The sequence below is a fragment of the Mustela putorius genome, unplaced genomic scaffold (genome assembly GCF_011764305.1).
Source record: "Mustela putorius furo isolate JIRA1106 unplaced genomic scaffold, ASM1176430v1.1 tig00000585_pilon_pilon_pilon, whole genome shotgun sequence".
In the NCBI taxonomy this organism is placed as follows: domain Eukaryota; kingdom Metazoa; phylum Chordata; class Mammalia; order Carnivora; family Mustelidae; genus Mustela; species Mustela putorius.
Window position 1 is genome coordinate 6,871,766 of NW_025421424.1, and position 14,334 is coordinate 6,886,099.

Sequence of the window (14,334 nt, forward strand, 5' to 3'; positions counted from 1 at the left end):
CCTCCTCTTAGAATTCGATAATTTGCTCAGCATTGGAGGCTACTATTACTCTCTTAACACTGCATCTTTCCTTCATTGCACTTATTTCACTGAGTACCTTAAATTTGTTTTTGTGATTACTGAATGATGCTAGACTGAAAGTTCCTTGAGGGCAGAACCATATCCATTTGTCTTGAAAACGGTATACACCCCAACGTTGACACATAAGAGACGCAGGATAATTATGTGTTGAAAGCGAAAATAAAGTGGCTATCAGAGTTCTCAGGAGCATGACTGGTCATTGCTTATCCAATACTGTCCGAGAGAGAGAGACAGACAGACAGACAGCGAGTGCGCGAGCGCGAGCGCTACAGAATCTGGGAAAAGCATTCCTCTCACCGGAGGGTACTGCTCTCTTGTTTGACAAGGGAAAAGTCATTGAACTTTTCTGTGGTCACAATTAACTGCTTTCCTCACTCCTCTTACCCTGTTGGATTAATCATCCATTTGCCCTGATTTCAAATTTTAGTTACTGATTCAACCTCTTTGATTAGCGGATAAACCACGAATATCTTGTGGTAATTACAAAGGTCAGATGAAGGTTTGTGGGGGGGTTGGCTGTTTTTTTAATGATTATGCGCCTTGCTCACTCTTGTCCGTCGTTGCAAGCAATATAGTTTCTGGGAGACAACGGTCTCACGTAAAACTTCCAAATTACCTTACTAAAAACCTACTCTATACTAATGAAAATGTCAATATATTATAGCAAACAATAGGTGGAAAAAACTTGCATTATGAGGAGAAACTTGGGTTTGGGGCTTCTGGATTATCTGAGAAAAAGCGAAATCCTTTATATGACATTCCTGGAAATGCCCTCTAAATCGTTCGCCCTCAAGTTTACCCTGGTCTCGAGGCTTAAGGTTTATTCAGGTTTGCTAAGACCAGAGACGCCGAAAGTTACCCGCCACCCCTCCCCATGCGTCCCAGCGGAGTCAGTAAACACAGATTGCTTCCCGCAGCTCACGGGTAAGGGAATGTAGGGTAACGCGGGCAACCATATTGGTTGTGGTTAAGCTCAGCGCTCTGCTTGGCGTCACTCAGCCCCCGCGCGCAGGCGTATTAGGAGCACCCACCCCCACCCCGCGCTTCCCGTGCACGCGCTCGGAGCCCGCAACTCTCGCGAGAGAAGCGAGATTTATTCCTACGTACCGGGCCGTGCTGCTTATGGCGGCGCTGGAGAGGGGGCGCTGAGCTGTTGGGGTGAGTACGACCTCGGGGTCCAACTGGGGGTAGCAAGAAGCCAGGTTAGGGGCAGATAAGAAGACCAAGATTAACGGGAGAGGCTTCTGAGCCAAGGTGGCCACTCCTAGGGCTCCGGGCAGGGAAGATCTGACCCTGAGTCTTTACCCCGGGCTTTCCCACCTGGGCCTCGTTTAACTGCCTAAGCCTCACGTCAGGCCGCAGAGCTGAAACGAAGAGTCGAACCCAGGCAGCCGCGCGTGGTAGTGGTCGTAGTGACTACAGTGGGGGGAGGGAGCGAAAATGGAGGCTCCGACCGCAGCCAAGATGGAGGCAGGGGTGCGGGGCTCGGGCGCGGAGGCTGCTGGGAATTGTAGTCTAGTCACTTCCTCCTCTGCGGTTTGGCAGAGGAAACGGGAACTACAAGTCCCGGCGGGCGGGGCGAGGGGGTGGTGGCGCGGTCCTTTGTGTGAAGCTGGAGGAGCCGGAGGCAGAGGAGAGAGGGGCCTACTCTCACTTCGGACTCTAGTTTACTGTCCGTCACCTGCTTGGGGGGCTGACTACGAGTGCCAGAGCGCAGTGCGGTAGAGGAGCCTCCTTTGTGTGTGGACTGACCGTGCCCCATCTAAATGCTTAGAGGCATCTCCTTTCCCCGACCACGTCTGGCACAGTAGCTTAGCCGAAGTGTCATCTTTACTTCCACTCACCTGGAGCTGTCTGTCTTCAGTCTCTGCACCCAGCCTTCCTTTCTTGCTTCCTCTTCGGGTTTTTGAGAAAGGAAACCAGTCCCTGATCTTAGGCACGTGGCTCTTACTCCTTTATCCTGGGATTAGGGCGTGCTGTTAGAACCACCATCTCCGGCTCTTACGGTGCAAAAGCCCGGTCTACGTTGAGCAATGAACGGCGTGGCTTCGTCATACTGTGTAGGGGTAGTTTTTTAGAGCCCTGGTTGGAGACACTTGCGGTTTTTAACCATTTTATCAGTACGAAATTTCAGTGCCACGGTTCTTTTGCTTTAAGGTTTTCCTTTAGAAACACCTAGACGGCTTCTTTCTTGCTTGACTCAAAAGTGAGGTGGGGAACGCTGCCTAAAAACAGCTTTAAATTCCGCAAACACAGAAATCTGAACATTGTAGGAGGAGGTAATTGATTTGCACCTAAAATGAGTGAAAGAATGTGGTCCTCTTTAAAGAGCGTGGAGACAGGGTTGGAGAGGGAGGGGAAGACTCTCAAAGACACTGTGGTGGTTAAATTTCCTTTGAGAGGCTTAGGTTAAGAGGTAGATACATGAACTGACAGCTCTTGGCCAGAGCAACTGGTCTATAAAATGTAGATACCAAGTTGTAGCTCATAAGTTATTCTGTATCAAAATGCTGAGTAATTTGCATTTTGAGTTTCTAGAAGACGAGCATTCTTAATACTACATTGAGGGGCAGTATAATACCTTGTTCCTTTCGGGGTACTAATGAATAATAGGTGTTCTGGGTGTGGATAGATGGGTTTATATGCCTGAACGGGCATATGCCTGAGTCATAATATTTAGATTAAAAATTCAGTTTTGTTTCTTTTTTTTCCTTTTAACCTTAGGCCTGAAATAAGAGAGATGGTAGTGGTTTGAGTGATTTTGCAGCTGCTCTGGATGTTTACCATTGAGATGAGTATTTATAGCAGCTGAGTTGAAAAGTAAAGTATTTGAGGCGCAGAAGATAGGTTTTCTTTTTTTGTAATTAAGTTCTGACTTATAAAGTACGACCTTTAGACTGTTGTTGAAAATTCTAGTAAATTCTTGCAAATCAAAATTTTGAGAGCATGAAAGCTGACATACAGTCCTGCTTTTTCCCCCTCCTATTTTCCCCTGCCATCCATGTAAAGACCCACTCCGAAGGGCCATCCAACATTTAAAAAAAATTAGTTTCTTTTAAAATGTGCTAAAATATACTAACATAAAATTTATCAGTTTTAATCTTTTTTTTTTTTTTAAGTGTATGGTTCAGAGTTACTAACTTCATTCATGTTGTGAGGGCCATATTTTTGACAAGGTAGTTGAAACATGATAATGCTGTTTGGAAAGATTTTTTTTTTTTTTTAAGGAGCTGAACTTTAGGGTGGTATCATGAAATACGACAAAAATCCTGATTTTGTTAAATAAATACAGGATTGATGTGCCTTCTTAGCTTTGTCTTTTAAAAAACCAAAAGGGAACTTTCTTTGAGATCTTTAACTCAAACTATCTCATGGAGGGGTGTTTGTAAATCTTGTAGGATTTTTCATAATAGAGAATTACAGCCACAAAAATTATAACTTTCTCTCTCTCTCTCTCTCTTTTTTTTTTTTTTTAAAGACTTCATAGCTAGAATGTCTCCAGGGGTGAAACTGCTTTGGTAGGACTGACTTTTTTCCCTTTAATTCCATCATTTCTTGATATTAAATTCTTTTTGCCGAGTCAGGATTTAAAAATTCCTTTGTCTATAGATACTGGAATGTTTTCCACTTCCACGTATGAGTACCAAGTTAAAAACAATGGAGAACTTTTTTTCAGTTCATACTGCCAAGCTTGAGGAATTGTGCTACATTTTTCATTAGGGTTATTAAACTGGAATATGATATTTTAGGCAGTATTCTGTTCAGAAGTATTGAATAGTAATTTTATTTTTGGAGTGTTTTTTATACTTTAATGCTGAGGCAAAACTGTGTAGTTGAAAATAAACTAATAAGCAGTTTCTTCATAGTTAACATGTAGGCTATCCATTGGTTTGTATCTATAGCCAGTAGATAACCACAGCTAGTTATTTGGATTTCTGCTTCTCAGATGTAGTAAACCCAGCTCTGGCTATGGTTTGCTAGATAACTGCCTCCTTTTAACTCTGAAAATCTTCTTCCAGGAGTTTTTTGTTTACTATTTATTGGGTATGCCAGTGCCTTTTCTCCTCATGAGCCTATACTTACTGTGACCAGTATTGTAGCCAGTAGCCATGTGTGGCTGTTGGGCATTTAAACTGTGTACGTTCTGAATTGAACTGTGTTGTACTTGTAAAATAGACGTTGGATTTCAGAGAAAACTTTTAAGATTGATTATATATGGGAAATAACATTTTGGATATATTTGATTAAACAGATGTAATTAAAATTAGTTTCACCTGTTTTGGCTTTTAAAAGATTTTATTTATTTGATAGCATGTGCATGCACGATCAGGGATATCAGCAGGGAGAGGGAGAAGCAGAGCCTGATGTGATGGGGGGCTTGATCTCAGCACCCTGAGATCATGACCTGAGCCGAAGGCAGACACTTAACCAGCTGAGCCAGCCACCCAGGTGCCCGATTTCACTCAATTTTAATATGATTACCAGAAAATTTTAAATTACATATATGGGTTGCACTGTGTTTCTTTTGGGACAGTGCTGGTCTGCACTATTTTCTGATTTTGTGTCTGGAACATTTAGCTTCCTATACTGGCATCTGTCCTATTTCAGAGTGTCAGTGTATTGTAAAAACAGTTAAGTGATAAATGAATATATAACTTTAAATGTTTTAACAGCTGTTCAGGTAACAACTCATCATAATTGCTGTTACTAAACATACACAAAAAAATAATTGTAACAATTTGATTTTCTCTCATTTCTCTCATTTCTGCCTGACATGTTACTGACTTAAATTGGTTAATTATCTGAACTCTGTCATTTTCCATAGATTCTAAAGTGAAAGTTAATTAAAACCTGTTAAGCTTTTCAGTTTTACAGGTTATTGCAAAATCTGACATACTTAAACTTGTCTTGAGTTATAATCAAGAAATATGAAGGAGGAAGTTAGGGTAAGAATATTACTCATATAAAGCAACAATAGAGACCTTTCTCAGTCCCATGCTGTGTAATTGGATCTTCACTCCTCTCAAAAAAGGGCGGGGTTGGGGGGGGTGGGGACACCTGGGTGGCTCAGTGGGTTAAAGCCTCTGCCTCCCAGGGTCCTGGGATCCGGCCCCTCTTCTGGCTCTCTGCTCAGCAGGAAGCCTGCTTCTGCCTCTCTCTCTGCCTGCCTCTTGGCCTACTTGTGAGATCTGTCAAATAAATAAATAAAATCTTTAAAAAAAAAAAAAGTTACTTAAGAAAGTGGGTTGTGGGGGAGACTTTTAGATTGGTTTAGCCTTTCATTAACATTCTCCCCCAAGTGAGTGCTGTACAAACTCTGAGAATAATGTCAAAATGAAGTGACTTATGGGATAGATTTTAGGTGGGTTGCTGGCCACATAAGTTTATTAATTCAGCGTGTATTTAGTAGTTTCTAGTAGTCCTTTTGAGCTAAAGCAGTGAACTGGAGAAGACTATAAATAAAACAGGTGATGATAATTTTAAGACAGGTGAAATAGGGAATAACTATTTGGGTTATCAGTTTAAGTAAAGGAATTAGCTTTAACTCCTAACTAAAACAATGACATAATAGTTAGGGTTGTTTCTGTTTCCAAACTGAGCAGAAAGAAAGGAACTAGATTACTTAACAATCAGGGAGACTTTCAGATCCAACTATCAATTAGTATTATAGTTGTTACTCTGTATTTCATGTGACTTAAGTATCTAGCCTTTGGGGGATAGAGGGAGTGCACTGTGTTCAGAGGTTTAAGGCAGAAGAGTTTATCAGTACCACCCATGAATGTTAATAATCTTGGCATGAGTGCATAACTAATTTTATTAAAATGCCCAGTGGGTACTTTCTAAGTGTTTCATTAAGTGTTAATTTGACTGAAAAGTGTTTAGTTAGCCATAGAAATCTCTTAGCTATGAAGGTAATAATGAAGTGAAATTCCACCACTTTGGGTTTTTCATGGTAGTTGGTGGGTTTGTTTGAGCTTTAATGGATTCTGTTAGGCTTCATTAGTGCCCAAGGCTGGGTCTGCAGTGCTCCCAAGTTTTAGATTCTGGAAGTCTCATTTCTCTGTTACTATGTGTCAAATTAGACAGTTCTTAACAAAATACAACACCTTAGACTGGGTTAATCCAATTCAAGTTTTTCAAGGTAGGTTGTTTTTCTTAATTCCCCCCACTGTGAGATACACAAGCTTGTCCTTAGCAGTTTGATGAAATTCGTATCTGTTTTATGATATAGCAATTTTGAGGTCTTTGGGTTCATAAATCGATGTAAAAAATATTAAGATTAAACCGGTGTTTTGAGTCTGTATTTTTTTTTAAGATTTTATTTATTTATTTGACAGAGATCACAAGTAGGCAGAGAGGCAGGTGTGGGGGAGGAGGAAGCAGGCTCCCTGCTGAGCCGACAGTCTGACATGGACACCGGACTTCATCTGAGGACCTTGAGATCATGACCTGAGCGGAAGGCAGAGGCTTAACCCACTGAGCCACCCAGGCACTCCTCGAGTCTGTATTTTTAAAAGAAGACATTATTTCTTGGTGGGATAAGTAAGACTATACAGCTAACTAAAAATTTTTTAGAAGTTGGTAGAACTGTCTGCCCTTAAATTGTGGTGTCGTTTCCTATTATGGATTAACTACCTCTTTGCTATTGTAGTTTTGCTATGGTTAAGTTTGTCAGTGATGTATGCTGCATTAGAAGCTGAAGGGGGCTGTGATAAATATACTTGAGTTTGTTTCATAATTGGAGGAACAAGATACATAAAAATGTGAATTAAAGCAAAGTGCGGAAACGATTTGGTATCAGAAAGAATGATGCCGACAATGGGAGTTAGTGCCTCACACAGTGGAAATTAACATAAATCTACTGGAATGGTCAAGAAAAACTTCTTTATTTCTTTGAAGATGGCAAAAATTACTTTCTTTGTGAGGAGAAGAACCATATATATGCATGAAGAATAGAATTCAGGCATCTCCCAGGGATTATACTTAAGGATTAGGCAGGAAAATACACCTATCTAGGAGAAGATCTGGAGAGTGGGAAAAGGTAAAAATGGAAAGGTAGAATAGAGAACATCGTAAATGGTGATTCTTAAATCCTGGCTGCAAGTCAGAAACACAGGGGCAGGGGTAGAGGATGATAAAATGTACCAACTCCCGGGACCTAACGCTAGTGAAAATAAATTAGAATCTCAAGGTGGGATCCAGGCTTTATTTATAAGTTACCCAGGTGGTTGGGTTGGATGTGTAGCCAGGATTAAGAACTTCCCATCTAGAATGCTGGAAAAAATCACTGAAGATTTTGGACAATGAAATGAGTGAAATTGGAATTTAGATCCATCAGTCTGGCAGTGTTACGTGACAAAATGGAAAAGGTTGACAAAAGAAGTTAGCAGATGTTTTAGATATTTGGACTAAAATGTGATGTCATTTAAGACAAAAGATCTCAGTAAGGAGGTATTGATAAGACTTGGCAACATTTAGTGTGAAGGTGGAGTGGGAAGAATCAATGATCATAACAGAAGTGGCCCTACTTCAGGCCACTTAAATTATTCATTGAGTGGGGACTGGGCGTAAATATTTTTTAAAACTTAACAAATGATTTGCAACGATTGCTCTAAGAAGTATCTATGTGGGGAATAGAATGATCCAAATAAAATCTGAAAGATGGGACAAGTGTAATATTTGAAGAGATAATATAAAGTCAGGAACTGTTAGGTATAGTCTCCCCCCCCGCCCCCGAAACAGCGCCATAAGTCAGCCGTTGATAGGTTTTCATTTTGCATATGTGAAACTGAAATTTAGAGAGATGAAGTGACTTGTTCATGGCATTTTACTAGGAAGTATCAATGAATGAACTTGAGCTCTCCTAGTCTAAACTATTTCACAATCTCCGGCCTCTCACCATATAGTCATTCTTATTTCTGATGTTTTTTAAATAAATACAACATTATGGGTGCCTGGGTGGCTCAGTGAGTTAAGCCGCTGTCTTTGGCTTAGGTCATGATCTCAGGGTCCTGGGATCAAGCCTTGCATGGCATCAGACTCTCCGCTCAGCGGGGAGCCTGCTTCCCCCTCTCCCTCCACCTGCCTCTCTGCCTACTTGTGATCTCTGTCAGATAAATAAATAAAATCTTTTAATAAATAAATAAGTAAATATACTATTCATTTTTTCAGCATTTCTAAAACCAAATCTACAGCACCAGTTTAGTTAATATCCCAGTCAGTGCAAAAGAATCATTTTTATGGCCAATATAAAGCACAATTCTGTGGCTTTACTTATAAATATATTTTGCTTCCCATCTCCTCTCATCTTAATTGTTTCTTTTTTATAGGCATTTCTCATCTATTTCTGGCAACAGCTCAAATGAGATTTCTGTTTCCTTCACTAAGCCATCTCTCATAGGATTTCAAGACTTAATACCCTTTCATCAAGAGCTAAGGCTTTCTGTTTCCTGTTATATCAAGTTGAAATACTTCATAATCTGGCTCCACTACACCTGTCATACCACATATCCCATTTCACTTTAAGCTAGCCCTCTGTTCTGGCCGGACTAGCCTATTGATTTCTCTGAAACAAGCCACGCTATTGCCATGGTCCTTCATGTCATAAATCTCCCTTGATGTCAGGCATAGACAATCATATATGTGGTCCCTGCTTTCCGGGAACTTAGAAGTTAGTGGCACACCCTGACTTGGCTTGCTTGACGTGCCTAGAATACTTGGCTGTTTTATTTCTCTTAAAATTTTCCCGATTTCTCCAAATTAAGCCTCCAACTCTGATTAAAAGCCTGCCGTTGGGATGCCTGGGTGGCTCAGTGGGTTAAAGCCTCTGCCTTCGGCTCAGGTCATGATCCCAGGGTCCTGGGATCGAGCCCCGCATCAGGCTCTCTGCTCAGCAAGGAGCCTGCTTTCTCTTCTCTCTCTCTGCCTGCCTCTCTGCCTACTTGTCATCTCTGTCTGTCAAAAAAAAAAAGCCTGCTATGACTGCACACCATGTTGCTTCAATGTACATGCAGTGGTGAATAAACAATAAGTAGTAGTTCTGATATATAGTATATGACAGCCAGTACTCAGATATTAGTTAAGCAAATTAATTTTTGGCATTTTGTTCTATATTTGGTTCTATATCTGGTTTTTCTCTAAATTGCCTGATGGAAGGAACTTCTTTTATATTTTCCACAATACCTGCCACAGTGCTAGATACCTATAAAACACTTGTGTTAAATTGAATGTTATGCTTTGTAACTTAGAACTTACAGTGTGGGGGCATCACCAGGGAGTGTGAAATAATTTCCCATTTTGAGTGTGAGGTCAAAGGAGGTGGTATCCATTAGCACTTGAGAGGTTGCTCAGGTAACATCAAATGAGTGTGCTTCCGGGTTTCCCTCATTACTTGTTAACCAGTGGTTCTGAGTTTGTGAAAGGAGTCTGTCCCTCTACCCACCCTCTGTCCTGGTTCTTTTCTGTAAATTAAACTTAACTGTCTTCATTTTTTATCTCTAGTATGAAGTGTAACAGAACAGACTCTACCACCTGAAACTGCTGCTTCAAGTTCAGATCAGGCAAGGAACAAACCTCGAAACAACCAACAAGACCAAAGAAGAGTACACTTAAGTTGAAGACACAACACTTGATCTGAAACAAGAAGTTTGTGCCTACTCAACAGCTTTGAAAGAGCACTTCCCAACGCTGCTAGTAGTCTTTGTTTTCTTCAGTGCTGCACTGTGAGATTGCCCGGTGCAGCAGCAATTGTATTCTTTATTAGCTTGATAGATCATTTTCTCTCGCTCTTTTTTTTAATACTAGCAACTTTCATCCTTTGAAACGTGTGCTGAAAAAGAAGAATCAGCAAATACTACTGAAAGTGCAATATTTGATTATCACTGCGAGGTAGGTTTGTAGTTTTCTTTTGGCAAGAATCAGTTTATAATTTCCTAGTTATTTTGGTCAAACAGCAAATTTTAATCTGTTCTAAAGATACTTTGAAAACAATTTATAGTCTCAACTAGTATGAAAATATCAACACTGGATTGTTGTATTGAATTTATTGTCTCTTACTAAACAAGGACAATATTTATGGTCACACTATAGGGGTTTTTTTTCACACGGGATTACATTTGTTAATACATGTGGATCTCTCTTACTAGTCTCTTAGAAAGAAAAACTCCCATCTGTACTTTTTAAAAGTTAAGATTTCAGTTACGGATGCCCTTTGCAATCTATGTTCAGAGGTCTCTCTAAAGGGGTAAAGAAAGAGAAGGGACATTAAAGGTGAGTAGTGCTTTGAGAGAGAGTATTCTGATAGCAGCAACAGAGTGAGCAGATTCAGGTAGGTCTGAAAGCATATGGTATAATATGGTAAGTTCATTATGAACGAATTAGAAAATACAGCTTTGTAGGTAGAATAATTAGAGTAGGAAATAAGTTTTGTGGGTTAAGAGAGCAATTAGAAAGGGACGCTTGCTGAACGCAGGTTTTGAAGGCCTGCTGTATTGACTTTGTTCTGTGGAGAAGTCATTAGGTGTTTATAAGCAAGGGCTTAATGGATTTTTTATTTCAAAACTGAGATAGTTTTATTGCTTCAAATTGTAAACACTAAAAGTTACATATTCAGAAGTGTATCTTAAATGGTGTGACTTTAAGAGATGGGCTGAAGATGGGAAAACCTTTAAAGAGCAATGGATAGAGTATAAGGAAGATAAAAGCCAGGGTATGGGCAGAGAAGGAGGCAGTAGAGGTTTTAGTGGTAGAAGTCATAGGACGTGATAACCAATTGAATGTGAAGATGAGCCTGCAGGGATTTGACCCAATCTATCCAGTTTTAGAAGTTCAAAATCTTTGTTTTTCATAGGAATAGGGAAGTTTATGTGGGGACTTGCTGAAAGCAAAATACACTGTGGAAGTCTATTGCATTCATTAGATAGTAATCTGAAAATTGAGTAAGTATGCTAGCACGGAATGTCAAACTATCTTTTGGGGGAGGGAAGATGAGAAAAGGTGGTTTTCCTTTTTAATCTTTAGTTTTGGTTTTCTAAATTGGATAGAAATAAAATCTTGAAATTCAGAAAGGAGTCCTCACTTTATACATAATAAATGAAGAAGTGCCCAAGAAGGGAATGTTCAGAGAAATGAGGTAGCCAGGAAGGAATAACAAGGAAGATAATTTCAAGGAGGGTTTACTTTGTGGTAAATCTTTTTAAAAATGCTGCATCAATCAAATAGAATGAAGAATGAAAATTCCTCGTCATTCCTAGGTTGTTGTCTTACAAAAGCTTCATCACCATTTCAGGAGGCACTCTGACCTTTAATCTGCAGTTTCTTTAAAGGTTGATGAGCCTACTATGGTAATGACCTTACTGTGGACCAAAATTACTCCTTAACTGAAAACTACCAACAGTACCAATTAATTTAAATTATCTCTGTTCTATCAACAGACAGTTACTCAATTTTAAGGCTGTTGTACCATTTGCTTTTTCTGTTTGTTTCTTCATATATCCTCATCTGATTAAAAAATAATTTTAAGCTGTAATAAATTGTGCTGGGTTAGTTAAGATAGTACAGATTGAAACTGTACAGTTTTTTTGTTTTGTTTTGTTTTTAAGATTTATTTATTTATTTGTCAGAGACAGAGAGGGAGAGAGACCGAGCACAGGCAGACAGAATGGCAAGCAGAGGCAGAGGGAGAAGCAGGCTCCCTGCCGAGCAAGGGGCCCGATGTGGGACTCTATCCCGGGATGCTGGGACTGTGACCTGAGCCAAAGGCAGCTGCTTAGCCAACTGAACCACCCAGGCGTCCCGAAATCTTGACTGCATAGTTTTATCTTGACTGTTGAAAGGGTAAAAGACTAGAACTAAAGCTTTCATTTCGTTTTATTGAAATGAATTGTAGAAATGGATTTAAAGTAGCAGTGCTTTTTTTAGCCTAATGTTTGTATTCTGAATATTAGTTTAGTACATGAACATTTTTACAAATTTTATTTTATTTTTTAAAGATTTTATTTATTTGAGAGAGAGCACAAGCTAAGAGGCATTGGGAGAGGGAGAAGTGGACTCCAAGCTGAGCAGGGAGCCCAACGTGGGGCTGGATCCCGGGACCCCAGGATCATGACCTGAGCCGAAGGCAAATGTTTAAGCAGCTGAGCCACCCAGATGCCCCTAAATTTTATTTTCCTCTACCCCCAGCATTGGGTTCAAACTCAAGAGTTTCATGCTCCATTCACTGAGCCAGCCAGGCACTCCAATGTGAACATTTTTAATATATAAATATATGCACTCACAGCTCTCAAAATAGAAGTTCACAAATTTTACAAAAGATAAAAAACAATTGGGGTTTTTTTGATATGTAATTGTAAAGTATTCCACTTAAAAGGGGTATAGCAAAGGAAATATATCTGATAATGCAGTAGAACCCTAGATTTTAAAAGGGACTTTTTTGTAACATGGTAACGGTATTACATAATTAAGAAGGAATAAATACGGAAGACATTGGCCTGAAAAAATGTCAAGGAAGAATAAAACTTCTGAGAAATTTGTTTTGTATATGAAATGGATTGATTTGTTTTTTGCTCAAGGCACTCTAAAGGTGACAAAAGGAAAACAAAGGTGGGAACATTAAAAGAAAACTAAAGCCCCAGATTGAATGAGAATATAACACTGTTAACTTGCTAGGAGTGTGGTAGTAGTTAATGGAGACCTGTGACCAGGAACTGTACAGATCTTGATTGATTTTTAAAGTCAGGTGTGGGAACTTTGAAGCTTGTTCTCCATCCCTAGCAAAATCCAAGAGCAAATGAATTAAAAAAAAAAAAAAGTTTTCAATGAGGGTATTTGATAGGGTATCTCCTGATATTCTGATATGGTCACTCTGGAGAAATGTAGGTTGGATGATAATCATTAAAAGTTATTAACTAATGGACTGATTTTCAGAGAGGTTTCCAAGTGTGTTGCCAGATTATCTCCTTGCCCTGCTTTTGAAAAGGACCTGATAATAAGTAGTTATGTGAGCATTTATGAGCTAAGTACTACTATAGGCTTTTTATTAGAGCAGCTCATCTAACCCAGCAACCCTGTGAGGTAGGCATTAAGGAAGGGCATAGAAGAATGCTTAAAAAATTGATTACAAAGCCTAATTTAAAATTACCTCTAAACTGGAATTGGAATTCCAGGTTAACCAACAAAGGAAATGTAGCGTTCAGTTAGCTTTTTCTTGAGGAACAAGAGCAGTTACAGAAGCACTAAATGGAGAAACCTGATTTTACTTGATTTTTTAAGAAATGATGTGGAGAATATTTTTACTGTACAGATTTACTGAAACTTAGGGCTATAGAATCAAATATAATCACTCCACGCTCTCTAAATGTTTGTCAGGGTACAATAAGAGTAGTAGTAAACTGCACATTAACGAGTAATTACTTGGAACATCTCCAAAACTGAATCGTTCAGAAAAACAGTTGCATTCAGAAAACTGAAAGGAGCAGTGGGAGTGAAGGGTAGATATGTTTAAAGAATACCAAGTCATTTCTAAAACTGTCTTCAAGTGAAATAGGCTACCTCTTCTAAACTAACTCCTTGTCAGTTAGCAGCCAAGCAGACTAGGTTAGGAAAAAGGCAGAAGAAACAACTCAGGTTTTGGATGAAGAGATTTCAGAACACAGAATTTTGATTCCTCCCCGCAGGAGAATTTGGAGACCCCTAAGGCTTCCACTTTACATTTGAGGAAACAATCCTAGTTAATGTGTGAGAAGCAGGACTAAAAGCCAGTCTTTTGATTCTAGTTCTGTTTCTTGGATCAAGTTTAAATTAGACCTCTGATTCTAATTCTTTTTTTAAAGGGTTGGGTTAACACTGTTAATGACTTGACTTTCCAATTTTAAAAATTAATACGTAGAAAAGAGTAGAAAGTTTAAACTTGTAAAGTTGGGCATTTTTGTCTGTTGTGCTCTCTATGTGAGCAGAGCCTAGAACAATGTTGATGTATTATAGGTACTAAGTGGTTACGAATGTGAAACACAGGGGCTTCTGGGAGACTCAGTCAAGGGGTTAACTCTTGATTTTGGCTCAGGTCATGATCTCAGGGTCCTGGAATCCAGCCCTGCATCGGGCTCTGAGCTCTGCGCGGAGTGTGTCCTTGTCTTTGCCGCCCTGCTTCCCCCCACGCTCGCTCTTGTGCTTGCTCTCACTCTCTCAAATAAGTCTTAAAAAGAATGTGAGTCATGGAATGAGTACTGGATTCTATCCGCATTTACCCTTTTAAGA

At 39.6% G+C, this 14,334-nt stretch overlaps 1 protein-coding gene across 2 annotated transcripts in view; it reads left to right on the plus strand.

Moving 5' to 3' along the window:
* Positions 1-1,102: 1,102 nt before the first annotated feature.
* CSDE1 (cold shock domain containing E1) overlaps positions 1,103-14,334 on the plus strand; it is a 39,745-nt gene continuing 26,513 nt past the window's right edge. For both annotated transcript variants that reach the window (XM_004769867.3, XM_004769869.3), the window contains exons 1-2: positions 1,103-1,239; positions 9,583-9,969. The gene's annotated coding sequence lies outside the window, so the exon portion shown is untranslated. The remainder of the gene's footprint in view (positions 1,240-9,582; positions 9,970-14,334) is intronic.